At 40.0% G+C, this 14,539-nt stretch overlaps 1 long non-coding RNA gene across 1 annotated transcript in view; it reads right to left on the bottom strand.

The window, feature by feature from the left end:
• Positions 1-350: 350 nt before the first annotated feature.
• Positions 351-14,539, bottom strand: part of LOC138984237 (uncharacterized) — a 48,500-nt gene continuing 34,311 nt past the window's right edge. The window contains exons 3-4 of the long non-coding RNA XR_011461506.1: positions 2,081-2,169; positions 351-1,990 (exon numbers count right to left, since the gene is read on the bottom strand). This is a non-coding gene — a long non-coding RNA (uncharacterized lncRNA). The remainder of the gene's footprint in view (positions 1,991-2,080; positions 2,170-14,539) is intronic.

Genomic DNA, 14,539 nt, shown 5'->3' with positions numbered 1-14,539 from the left:
AGTATTAACTGATTCTTTCTGTCTCCTTTGTTGTTTTCTCAAATCTCTGACATGGTCCTCCTAACTTGAATGACTCCACTTAGCTCAAGCTGGTCCCTTTCACTTCATCTTCTCTGTCATCCACCTTGCACATCTCTGCCAGGCTAATCATAAAACTGTACCTAGAGTTGTCATTTGCTCAGAAATCTACAGTGGCTTCCTGTTATCTTTGGCCTTAGTTACAAATTCTCCTGTTTGGCTTTCCAGGCCATTCATCATCTGATAGTACTTTATTTCCCAGCCCTCCCCAACAGGTTTTTAACAGCTCACTTCCTTTCACGCATGCTGCTCTTATTCCCAACCCTTTGCCATTGCCCACGCTATTTTTTCATCATTTGTAAGAATGTCTCTCCTCACCCCTGTCTACTGAGCAATTTTTGTCTCCTACATAAAACTTACTTCATTACTTTAGATAATATAGACTTTCCTCCTAATTTCTTGAAGCCTATAAAATCAACTCTATACAGTTCAGTATTTGATTTTTTAGTATTTGTGTTTTGTTTTCCAAGCTAGATTATAAACTCTTTTAGGAATGTGAACTTAAATTTTCCAATTTATAACACCAGGTGCAAACGAAAGATTCTATGATTATTTTTAGAACCAAAATGTTTCAATGCGTTCACTGACCTATGTATTCAAGTCCCTGGAATTAACTGAGCACACAGAAGTATATCATGTCATATGCAGCATGCCATGGCTCTGAAAAATTATTCTTAGTATCAATAGGAGACATGGAGTCCCAATTCGGTCTCAGTTATGTCTGAGTCTTTGCAACCCCATGGACGGCAGCATGCCAGGCTTCCCTGTCCATCAACAACTCCTAAAGCATGCTCAAACTCATGTCCATTGAGTCAGTGGTGCCATCCAACCATCTTATCCTCTGTCATCTCCTACTCCTCCTGCCTTTAATCTTTTCCAGCATCAGGGTCTTTTCTAATGAGTCAGTTCTTTGCATCAGGTGCCCAAAGCATTCGAGTTTCAGCTTCAGCATCAGTCCTTCCAGTGAATATTCAGGACTGATCTCCTTTAGGATGGACTGGTTGGATCTCCTTGCAGTCCAAGGGACTCTCAAGAGTCTTCTCCAGCACCACAGTTCAAAAGCATCAATTCTTCAATGCTCAGCTTTCTTTACAGTCCAACTCTCACATCCATACATGACTACTGGAAAAATCATAGCTTTGACTAGATAGACCTTTGTGGGCAAAGTAATGTTTCTGCTTTTTAATATGATGTCTAGGTTGGTCATAGTTTTTCTTCCAAGAAGCAAGTGTTTTTCAATTTCATGGCTGCAGTCACACACTGCAGTGATTTTGGAGCCCAAGAAAATAAAGTCTGTCACTGTTTACATTATTTCCCCATCTATTTGCCATGAAGTAATGGAACTGGATACCATGGTCTTTGTTTTCTGAATGTTGAGTTTTAAGTCAGCTTTTTCACTCTCCTCTTTCACTTTCATTAAGAGGCTCTTTAGTTCCTCTTTGCTTTCTGCCATTAGGGTGGTGTCATCTGCATACCTGAGGTTATTGATATTTCTCCTAGCAATCATGATTCCAGCTTCTGCTTCATCCAGTCTGGCTTTTTGCATGATGTACTCTGCTTCTAAGTTAAGTAAGCAAGGTGACAACATACAGCCTTGACGTACTCCTTTCCCAATTTGGAACCAGTTCGTTGTTCCGTGTCCGGTTCTAACTGTTGCTTTTTGATCTGCATACAGATTTCTCAGGAGGCAGGTCAGGTGGTCTGGTATTCCCATCTCTTTAAGAATTTTCCATAGTAGTGATCCACACAGTCAAAGGCTTTGACATAGTCAATGAAGCAGAAGTAGATGTTTTTCTGGAATTCTCTTGCCTTTTCTATGATCCAGCGGATGTTGGCAACATGATCTCTGGTTCCTCTGCCTTTTAATCCAGCTTGAACATCTGGAACTTCTCGGTTCACATACTGTTGAAGCCTAGGTTGGAGAATTTTTAGCATTATTTTGTTAGCATGTGAGATGAGTGCACTATTGAATTTCAAATTGAGTTACTTATCCTCTCTGTACCTGGAAGTCCAGCAGGTATGTGTTCTCTTTTAGGAAATTACTAAAGCAAATCCTTCTGATCAAGGCATCCAAGAGCAGCTAAGTGTTTTCTAAAATAATGACAATGTACAAAATAAGAACCCACAAGTCAAACCAAGAAGAAATTTCTCAGTTTGTCAATGAAACAACTTACAGGCAGATTCCCCAAGTGGCAAACCTCCCTTACAAATATAATTACCACATTTGAGAAGTCACATATTAAGGAGCCTAATTCAGTCATTTTCCAAACTGCGTTTCAATTCTTCCTTCATTTCCTGTGCAATGCATGTTACTTTTTTCATATAAAGAAGGAGTGCCTGTAATGTTGCCTTTTGCAAAGAGCTTCCCTTGTGGCTCAGCTGATAAAGAATCCTCCTGCAATGTGGGAGACCTGGGTTTGATCCCTGGGTTAGGAAGATCCCCTGGAGAAGGGAAAGGCTACCCACTCCAGTATTTTGACCTGGAGAATTCCATGGATTGTATAGTCCATGAGGTCCCAAAGAGTCAGACACGACTGAGCAACTTTCACTTTGAAAAGAGTTCACATCTATAGTAATCTCATAAATATGTTGGCATTTCACAACTCTGTTAGTTAGGTATAGCCTCTACCTTCCTTTGTCCCTATCAGCACTTCTAAATCTTGCACATTTCTCACATATACTTAAGCCCACCAGGTGAATAATCAACAGGAGAAAGCCCACTGGTTTAGTCACCACTTCGTTTTAATTCAGCCATGCTATTGACAGAAAATTTATATGAAATATCTATTAAAAGTGAAAATGAAAGTCGCTCAGTCATGCCTGACTCTTTGTGACCCCCATGGACTGTACAGTCCATGGAATTCTCCAGGCCAGAATACTGGAGTGGGTAGGCTTTCCCTTCTCCAGGGGATCTTCCTGACCCAGGAATTGAAGTGGGGTCTCTTGCACTGCAGGCAGATTCTTTACCAACTGAGCTATTAGGAAAGCCCAGGACTCCTAAAGGTGTTCAAACTTTGGAACAAATCTGTTAAATATATACAATGTTAGGGTTTTTAGAAAAAATACAAACATTCATAGATTTCAGTAATATGAAAGCTAGGATTAGAAAGAAGAAGTGAAACTGTTTAGTGAAACTTTACTTTTGCTTTTTCTGGCAGAAGCTAAAGAGCCAAGACTACTTTGCAATAAATATGCTTGTGTACCCAATTCTGAATATCTGCATAGAAGCATTGTTTTTTTCTGAAATCTAGAGAAAGAACTGTGGTTTCCCAGTCACTGCAGAAAAAGGAGCCATGTGTAATGTTGCAGATGGGCAATTTCCTCTGGTCACATTCACTCACTGTACATTGGGAAAGCAAAGGAAAGCGTAAAGGGATTTGATGGAACAATGCTTTTTATATAGTCATAGTGGATTATTTATTTTAAAAGGTCAGTCAGGAAAGGGTGTCATGCCTTATAGAGTAATACATATGAAAATTAGTTAAAGTCATGAACCCCTGCAGGGGGGATCAGTCTTGAAGGTCACCCAAAGACCTACAGTAAATGCTCTGTTAGCTGGCATAGTTATAGAATAAAAGTCCTCTGATTAAAAATATGTTGCAGTTAAGCCTCCATTGTAGTCACTAAATCATGCCTAGGTTTTAAATATTCAGGAATTAGGGTAATATAAAGTAGTGAGGAAACACAAAAGCCATCAATTCAGACAACCTGATTCCAAATCTTGGTTATGACCCTTACCAGATGTGTGATGTTGATTAAGTTATCTCTCATCTTTAAACCTTAATTTACATATCTGTAAAATAGAGACGAACCTGGATTATATACCATGCTAGAACTTCCATTTCTGGCCAAGATGATGTTTTGGGGACTAGATTTTCCCTCTTGCCTCACACAGTTAATAAAGTAGACAAAATATATGAAGCATTGGTTTCCATGACCCTGGATATTAGACTAAGAAGAATATCGTCTCTGAGATATGAGAAACAAAAGAGATGAGATATCTGGTTGTCCAAGCTTACAACCTTGAGAAAATTTCCTGGTCACGGAGCAAGAAGACAAACCAGATGTGGTCTAGCAGAATAAGAGTTGAAGAGACAGCTGGGTATCTAGGAACATCAGGAATTCATACGGCAGAGTTCAGAGAAGAGAGAGCCACGAAGAAAGAGAACTCTAGAGAACTACGTAGAGCCAGTCCTTGGGTTCAGCAGAGTATTGATCACCACATACATAAGATGAAAATAATTGGGACTGGTAAGAGAATCACCAGCAGGATCAGAGGGACTAGTACCCACTGCTCACATAGAATCATGAAATACCTATTCCCAAGAGTAAGGGAGGAAAACTTTGTAAGTCACATGGGTTTAGGAGAGTATTAAGAATAGTCTTGCCTCAGTCAGTTCAGTTCAGTCACTCTGTCATGTCCAACTCTTTGTGACCCCATGGACTGCAGCACACCAGGCTTCCCTGTTCATCGCTAACTCCCAGAGCTTGCTCAAACTCATGTCCATCAAGTTGGTGAGGCCATCCAGCCATCTCATCCTCTGTCGTCCCCTTCTGCTCCTGCCTTCAATCTTTCCGAGTATCAGGGTCTTTTCCAGTGAGTCAGTTCTTTGCATCAGGTGGCCAAAGTATCGGAACTTCAGCTTCAGTATCAGTCATTTCAATGAATATTCAGGACTGATTCCTTTAGGACTGATTTGATCTCCCTGCAGTCCAAGGGACTCTCAAGAATCTTCTCCAACACCATAGTTCAAAAGCATCATTTCTTCAGCACTCAGCTTTCTTTATGGTCCAGCTTTCACATCCATACATGACTACTGGAAAAACCACAGCTTTGACTAAATGGACCTTGGTTGGCAAAGTAGTGTCTCTGTTTTTTAATATGCGGTCTAGGTTGGTCATAACTTTTCTTCCAAGGAGCAAGTGTCTTTTAACTTCATGTCTGTAGTCACCATCTGCAGTGATTTTGGAGCCCAAGAAAATATACTCTGCATAAATACATAGCAAATCTATTTTCTCTGGCTGCTTTTAAGATTTTCTCTTTTGTCACTGTCTCTGAGACATTTTATTACAATGTATTTTAATGTAGTTTTGTGTGTGTGTGTACTGGGTTTTGTGTGGCTTCTTGGATCTATGGGTTCATAGTTTTCATCAAATTTGGAAAAAAATACCATTATTTCTTCAAATGTTGTTTCTATCACCCTCTCTCTTTCAGGGACTCCAATTTCACATATGTTAGGCCACTTAAAGTTGTGTCACAATTCATTGAGATTCTTTTAATTTTTTTTTCAATTATGCTATCTTTGTGTGTTTAAATTTTGAATAGTTTCTATTACTCTATCATGGAAAACCAGCCAAACTTTCCTCAGTAGCAGAGAATACTTAGTTCTAAACTAAACATGGCTCTGGTACAACATGACCAATCTTAAAGACTTGCAGATATGAAAAAGTTTTCAAATAACTATGTCTTAAAATAAAGCAACAAAAGTCCACCTAGTCAAAGCTATGGTTTTTCTAGTAGTCATGTATGGATGTGAGAGTCAAACTATAAAGAAAGCTGAGCACTGAAGAATTTGTACTTTTGAACTGTGTTGTTGGAGAAGACTCTTGAGAGTCCCTTGGACTGCAAGGAGATCCAACCAGTCAATCCTAAAGGAAATCAGTCCTGAATATTCATTGGAAGGACTGATGCTGAAGATGAAACTCCAATACTTCAGGCACCTGATGTGAAGAACTGACTCACTGGAAAAGACCCTGATGCTTGGAAAGATTGAAGGCAGGAGGAGAAGGGGACGACAGAGGATGAGATGGTTGGATGGCATCACCGAGTCAACGGACATGACTTTGAGCAAGCTCTGGGAGCTGCTGATGCACAGAGAGGCCTGGCATGCTACAGTCCATGGGGTCACAAAGAGTCGGACAGGACTAAGCAACTGAACTGAATTGAAAATAAAACACAAGAATATTTATAGAAATACTGAAGTATCCAATACCTCGAAAGGTAAAATTTACAATCAAAAACATCCAATTGAAAAAAATTACCAATTATGGAAAAAGGAGGAAAAAATGTGACTTGTAATTAGAAGAAAAGTTCATCAAAACAAACCCTTAACTGAACATAGATGTTAGGATTAGCAAAGACTCTCAAATAGTTAGGATAACTATATTCCACATATTCATAAAGTTGAGACATGGAAATGTTAAAAAGATACAGATCAAATTTTTAAAGATAAAATCTAGAATGTCTGAAATGGAAAAGTAACTATATGGGATAAATTTTGGATTAGACAAGGCAGAAGAAAATAATGAACCTGATGATAGAGTAATGGAAACTGTTCAAAATTTAAACACACAAAGATAATGTAACTGAAAAAAATGAAAAGAATATCAGTGGGTTGTGACATACCTTCAAGTGGCCTAACATAGGTGAAATTAGAGCCGTTGAAAGAGAGGGGATGATAGAAACAATATTTAAAGAAATAGTGGTATTTTTTTTTCAAATTTGATGAAAATTATGATGGTGGGAAAGCTTGAGGGCAGGAGGAGAAGGGGACAAGAGAGGATGAGATGGTTGGATGGCATCACCAACTCAATGGACATAAGTGTGAATAAACTCAGGGAGTTGGACAGGGAGGCCTGGCGTGCTGCAGTCCATGGGGTCACAAAGAGTCAGACACAACTGAGAGACTCAACTGAACTGATGAACCCAGAGATCCAAGAAGCCACACGAAACCCAGTACACACACACACACACACCCCCACACACACAAACAACATTAAAGCACATTGTAATAAAATTGCTCAAAAACAATGATAAGAGAGAATATCTTGGTAGCAACCAGTGAAAATAGATATGCTACATACAGAGGAATAAAGACAAAGAAATAGCAGATTTTCTTTATAAGAAACAATGCAAAAAGATGGTGGTCAACAACTAGAAGAAAAAAAAATCAACCTAAAACTCTATGCCCCAGGAAAATACCTTTCAAACACAAAGGCAAAGAAAGAGTTTTCAACCGTGCATAACCTGGAAAATATATTTACTATCAGAAACACACCACAAGAAACGTGAAACGAAATTCTCCAGGCAAAAGGAAAATGATACCACTTAACAGTATGGATCTATGTACATAAATGAAGAGCACCAGAATAGAAACAAATATATGAGATAGTTTACTTGTGATTTAAAAATGTCAATAGATAATTATTTATTTAAACAAAAATAATTATGTAGTATAGAATTTATAACAAATAAATTATATTAAAATGCACCAATAGTACCAAGACTAAATAGGAGGAATTTGATGTATATTATTTATCTTAAATTAAACATGAGATGACATAATATCACTTAAAGATAGATTGTGATAAGTTAACAATGTGATAAGTTAACTATAAACCCTAAAGCAGCTTTAAACAAGTGAAATAAAGAATTGGATCTAATAAGCCAACAAAGAAGATAATACGGAATCATAATAAAAAAAAAATCAGTTGATCCAAAAAAAAAGAGAGAAAAAGAGTAAAAGGTAGATAAAGAATGAATGGAATAAATATAAAACAACACAAAGACAGAACTATACCTAACCACATCAACTACACCATCCCACACTGAAGGCGAATGCTATAAACAATTATTGTTAGGCAATAATTGTCAGATTATTGTCACTGGATAGTCAGGGAGGCCTGGTGTGCTGCGATTCATGGGGTCACAAAGAGTCTGACATGACTAAGCGACTGAACTGAACTGTCAGATTGGATGTAAAAGAAAGACCCAAATATCTTCAGGCTTTTTAAAACAGAAATTAGAGAGCTGATACTAAAATTCATATGGAAATGTAAAGAATCTATAACAGTCAAGATAATTCTGAATAAGAAAAACAAAGTTGGAAAATAATACTGCCTGATTTTGATATTTATTATAAAACTTCACTAATTAAGACAGAGTTGCACTGACAAAGATTGACAATTATATCAGTAGAACAGAATATAATCCAGAAATAGACCCACACACATACAGACCACTCCCTGTGTGCTAAATTGCTTCAGTTGTGTCCGACTCTTTGCAACCCAATGGACTGTAGCCCATCAGGCTCCTCTGTCCTTGAGATTCTCCAGGCAAGAATATTGGAGTGGGTAGCCATTTCCTTCTCTAGGGGATCTTCCTGACCGAGGGATCAGGCCCATGACTTTTATGTCTCCTACATTGGCAGGCTGGTTCTTTTCCACTAGCGCCACCTGGGAAGCCAATACAGAGCACTAACCTTCAACAATGGAGACGGCAGTGGCACCCCACTCCAGTACTCTCGCCTGGAAAACCCCATGGACGGAGGAGCCTGGTGGGCTGCAGTCCCTGGGGTCGCTAAGAGTCAGACATGACTGAGCGACTTCACTTTCACTTTTCACTTTCATGCACTGGAGAAGGAAATGGCAACCCACTCCAGTGTTCTTGCCTGGAGAATCCCAGGGATGGGGGAGCCTGGTGGGCTGCCGTCTATGGGGTTGCACAGAGTCAGACATGACTGAAGTGATTTAACAGCAGCAGCAGCAACCTTCAACAAAAGTACTTTAAATAAGTAGTGCTGGAAAATTTTCATATCTATATGCAATGAATGAATTTTGAATCATACCTCGTATCACATATAAAAATTGACTAAAAATGAGCTGTGAAAGTTAAAGTATTAGTCACTCAGTCATGTTTGACTCTTTGTGACCACATTGATTATAGCCCATCAGGCTACTCTGTCCATGGAATTCTGCAAGCAAGTTTATTGGAGTTAGTTGCCATAGACTACATGTAAAAATAAATAACAAAAAAGATATCATTTAGAAGAAACCACAGAAAATCGTTGTGACCTTAGGTTGGTCAAAGATTTTTTTTTTTTTTGGAACCCCATGGACTGTAAATGTTAATCCAATTCAGAACTCTCTTTTAATTTCATTTTAGCTGTAACAGGTAATGATAATCAAGATTGTACATTTTGACATGGTAACTGAAGGATAATTTGCCATCTAGAAAGTTATATTCCTGGAGAATATTTTATTGATTGACTAAAATTTGTAGTAGTGTCAAATTAGGAAGTGTTTTAAGTTGGAAAATTTTGTTTTCTAGTGCAAGAGTTAAAGTGAGTAATTTTAGCTATGCCTGAGGGAATGGACTACATTTGGACCTCTCATGTAAATGAATGGATATAAACCGATCCATATATACCACATATATGAGGATCTTACTGCTTATTCTTATCCTGTTAAGGAGAATATGCAGTATTCTGATTTACTCCATGTCTTATGCCACTGAAATCTTTGATGATCATATATGAAATGTCTTCACATTGAAGAAATTCTACATTTTTATTTTGTGTCAATAATAAACTACATTATCATGGACATAATCCCTTGCTAGCATTCACACTTATAATCACACTCATGCACATCGTGGATCTTTTTTGACAGCTTGCAAGGATCCCTATTCTCCTTTGCATGTAGCCTTCACAGTTACAAAACTGAAATTTCTTTGGCCACTTCCTCGGATGATTGTAGAGCTCAGCTTTTCAAAGGTGTTTTTTTTTTTTTTTCAATGGCTTAGACACACCTAAGAAAAATATGCGTTCTTTTCACTACTGGTTATAGGCCAAAGCTTTTAAATCCCCATTTGCCAAGAAAACAGCACTACTAAGTGTACTGTGGATCAACAAATCGAATACACTCTTGATAGTCACTTTTCTACCTCAAAAAGCCCCTATCATCTTTACATTTTCTTCTGCCCTTGTTACCCACAAATGGTCATTTGTTACCCACAGAAGAGCTACACTCATATCCCTATTCTGCTAATGAATCTCTGGCTCATATGTAGTATCTGACAGAACATACGTGATACAAATCTCACCCCATAATCATTTTTTATAAGCCTTGGAGGGACATAGTAAGTAAATAAAGATGTTCTCTTTTCCAGGAGCATTTTTGTTTATAAAAATGGTGTACATGGTGTCTTATGTTGGGTTCCGTAGAAGTAGATGGTAAATCAAGGGTTGTGTATGAGTGAAAATATGTAAGAGAAGTGTGCAAGGGAACATAGGCAGCAGAAGAGGGGGAGGAGGAGGAGACAATTGGGGGATGATTCCAGGAAGAGTCTTGTGGGGCTTCAAGTGTCAAGAGACACTTTAGAGTATGATTTATACCTCAGAGTTTGTCTCCTTTGAGAACAGGGGCTGAGTCACTGGCTAAGGAAGGGTCTGCTGCTGCTGCTGCTGCTGCTAAGTTGCTTCAGTCGTGTCTGACTCTGTGCGACCCCAGAGACGGCAGCCCACCAGGCTCCCCCGTCCCTGGGATTTTCCAGGCAAGAACACTGGAGTGGGTTGCCATTTCCTTCTCCAATGCATGACAGTGAAAAGTGAAAGTGAAGTCGCTCAGTCGTGTCTGACTCTTCGCAACCCCATGGACTGCAGCCTACCAGGCTCCTCCAGCCATGGGATTTTCCAGGCAAGAGTACTGGAGTGGGTTGCCATTGCCTTCTCCGAAGGAAGGGTCTAGGAGATAGAAAATGCCAGGCTCTTTGATGTCCTTACAATGAGGTTCTAGATGTCTCAGGGGAGTCCCTTAAAGCAAGCCAAAGTGCAGGCCACTAGAAGTGAAGACACAGAGAAGCCAGGAGAGGAACACACTCAAACACTGCAAGGATGCCAAGGGGTATGGTCAGCACCAGCAGCTTCGCTGCACAAATGTTCACCGAGCACTTGCTCTGTGGGATGGTGTGCTCTATGCTGGGAGCAAGTTGGTAGCAAGTGGGTCCATTGCACATTCCAGCTAAGTTTAAAGTGGGATTGAAAAATAAAGGATGCCTCTTAAGCCAGTAACCACACAAACGAATGGAACATTACAAACTGTTGAGTACTTTGAAAAAAAAAACTCGTGAGAACATTTTTTGGAGGCACCTGGCTTAGTCTTGGGCTCAACAGATGCTTTTCCAAGGAAACAAAAGATAGCAGTTCAGCTCCCTGGCTCTATGAAGAAAAGTGGTTTTGCTAAGTAAAAACAATTTGCACACTTTTAGGTGTCCTAAAGATCATGGCATCTGGTCCCTTCACTTCATGACAAATAGATGGGGAAACAGTGTAAACAGTGTCAGACTTTATTTTTTTGGGCTCCAAAATCACTGCAGATGGTGACTGCAGCCATGAAATTAAAAGACGCTTACTCCTTGAAAGAAAAGTTATGACCAACCTAGATAGCATATTGAAAAGCAGAGACATTACTTTGTCAACAAAGGTCCGTCTAGTCAAGGCTATAGTTTTTCCAGTGGTCATGTATAGATGTGAGAGTTGGACTGTGAAGAAGGCTGAGGGCCGAAGAATTGACGCTTTTGAACTGTGGTGTTGGAGAAGACTCTTGAGAGTCCCTTGGACTGCAAGGAGATCCAACCAGTCCATTGTGAAGGAGATCAGCCCTGGGATTTCTTTGGAAGGACTGATGCTGAAGCTGAAACTCCAGTACTTTGGCCACTTCATGCGAAGAGTTGACTGATTGGAAAAGACTCTGATGCTGGGAGGGATTGGGGGCAGGAGGAGAAGGGGACGACAGAGGATGAGATGGCTGGATGGCATCACTGACTCGATGCACGTGAGTCTGAGTGAACTCCGGGAGTTGGTGATGAACAGGGAGGCCTGGCGTGCTGCGATTCATGGGGTCGCAAAGAGTAGGACATGACTGAGCGACTGAACTGAACTGAAAGAAATTATTAAAGTCAGGCTAAACCCCATGAAAAGATTTAAATAGTAGAAAAGAGATAATATGAGGATGTAGAGCACTACAATCTAAAGGGTATGTTCATTAGATTGGGTGAACTAGGAAATACTCCACAGTCCACACTTTATACAGGCAACACAACAGAATACAAACAGCCTGAATAAGAAAGTTACATACACAGCAACAATCAGTGGTCAAGTTTTGACAAGGGTGATTTTCTGACCAAGAATAATGATAAGAATCTCCCATGGTGAAACAATATGACTGCCAGGCACCGGGCTAGGTGCTCTATTCATTACCGGTTAACTCCTAACAAATGACCCATGGGTGTGGTACCATCTTCATCCCCACTTTGCAGAAAGGAAAATAGGATGAGAGGGGGAGAAATTTGCCCAGGATCACAAAGATGCAAAGCAACTCAATGGGATCAAAATGGAAGTCTGATTTCAAAGCTGAGCCATAACTAATTTGTCAGACTGGCTGAGAAAGAAGTAACCACTTATATGAACTCTCATTGGGAAGAGAAGTAGAAACAATGGCAGGTTAAAGTCAGCAGAGTACTAGCTAATTATCCACTTCAGGCAAGAGACTGGCTAGCTAGCTAACAGACCCCTTTCCAAACAGTGCAGGTCCTCAGAGGAGTCAGTCATCCACACAGAAGTCTTACTACTGCTTGTTGCCTTGTAAGAGAGCATGCTCTGAAGCTTTCTCAGTGGTCTCAAATACATTCTACCTTATTGGACTCTTAGTTCCAACATCTTCATCACGGAACACATAGGGTCAATGCCTGAAAGTAGGTTCCTGATTGCCACGAGATCTTCACTAGAGGCTTCCCTGGTAGCTTAGCTGGTAAAGAATCCGCCCGCAATGCAGGAGACCCCGGATTGATTCCTGGGTTGGGAAGATCCTCTGGAGAAGGGATAGACTACCCTACCCACTCCAGTATTCTTGCCTGGAGGATCCCCATGGACAGAGGAGCCTGGAAGTCAACAGTCCATGGGGTCTCAAAGAGTCAGTCGCGACTGAGTGACTAAACACAGCACAGAGTCACATCAACAAAATAAGCTGTTTTTTTTTTTTTTTTTTTTTACCACAGCACAAGGCGTGGCTTCTGAGACAACACACTCACTGTCTTCCATAAGTAGCTCAAAAATGTGAATTTCACATTGTGAATCTGTCACACATAAATTACACTGGGACAATAGAATGGTTTTTTCCCTTCTCATATGGTGACTCTGAGAGATTGGTAGTGACTGCCTGGAACATTGTTGCAAAGAATTCAAGCTCAGCAGGAGGAAGCATCAGGAGCTATGGGTGAGGCCCTTGGTCAGCACTAGATGAGGGAAGAATGTACAACATTTTGGCCACACTTGATGAAGCCCTATTTCTCAAACCTATCTAATCATAAAAGAAGAGTTAAAAAGCTGGCTTAAAACTCAACATTCAAAAAATGAAGATCATGGCATCTGGTTCCATTATTTCATGGCAAATAGATGGGGAAACAATGAAAACAGTGAGAGACTTTATTTTCTTGGGCTTCAAAATCACTGCAGATGGCAACTGCAGCCATGAAATTATAAGACTCTCACTCCTTGGAAGAAAAGCTATAACAAACCTCGACAGCATATTAAAAGCTAGAGACATTACTTTATTGACAAAGGTCCATCTAGTCAAAGCTATGGTTTTTCCAATAGTCATGTATGGATGTAAGAGTTGGACCATAAAGAAATCTGAGCACCAAAGAATTGATGCTTTTGAACTGTTGTGTTGGAGAAGACTCTTGAGAGCCCCTTGGACTGCAAGGAGATCAAACCAATCAAATCCTAAAGGAAATGAGTCCTGAATATACATTACAAGGAGTGATGCTGAAGCTGAAACTCCAATACTTTGGCCACCTGATGTGAAGAACTGACTCATTGCAAGAGACCCTGATGCTGGGAAAGATTGAAGGCAGGAGGAAAAGGGGATGACAGAGGATGATATAGTTGTATAGCATCACCAATTTGATGGACATGAGTTTGAGCAAGCTCCAGAAGATGATGAAGGACAGGGAAGCCTAGCAGGCTGCAGTCCATGGGGTTGCAGAGTCAAACATGACTGAGTGACTGAACTGACTGATGGATGAACCTAAGTAAAAGAATCCAGATACAAAGGCCTTCATATTCTGTGACTCTATTCATTTAAAATATCCAGAACAGGCAAAGAGTTGGACATGACTGAGTGACTGAATTGAACTGAGCTGTTCTAATCATAAGACTCACAGGAGACTCTGGAAAAAACCACAGATTTCCAGGTCTAGGGCAAATCCACTAACCCTGCAGGCTAGGTGTCTGATAAATGACATTTTAAACTTATGATTCTTAAGATTAGGTAAGTCTGGGAAATATTGAGATAACTATTTTTATCCTATCATATATATTCTTGGGTTTTATGGAGTCAAAAAATTCTCATAGTTAAATTGTATTTGAATTGAACAGCCCTTTCTGCAGCCATATGTGTTTGTATGCCTGTGTGTGCATGTACCTGTATGCAGGTACAGGTGTATTTAACAAGGATGGGCTTTCCTACCCTTTAGCCAACCCAGAGACTAGGGATAGGATCTTCCCTTCTGTATCACCACCCCCTCCTCCAGGGGTCCAGAACTTACATCATGTTTTGAGTGTGACAGGGAGTTAGGTCGCACAGAGTCGGACATGACTGAAGCGACTTAGCAGCAGCAGCA

Source organism: Bos mutus, chromosome 20 (genome assembly GCF_027580195.1).
Source record: "Bos mutus isolate GX-2022 chromosome 20, NWIPB_WYAK_1.1, whole genome shotgun sequence".
In the NCBI taxonomy this organism is placed as follows: Eukaryota; Metazoa; Chordata; class Mammalia; order Artiodactyla; family Bovidae; genus Bos; species Bos mutus.
The sequence above is the reverse complement of the archived record's forward strand: the minus strand, read 5'-3'. Positions and strand labels throughout refer to the sequence as shown.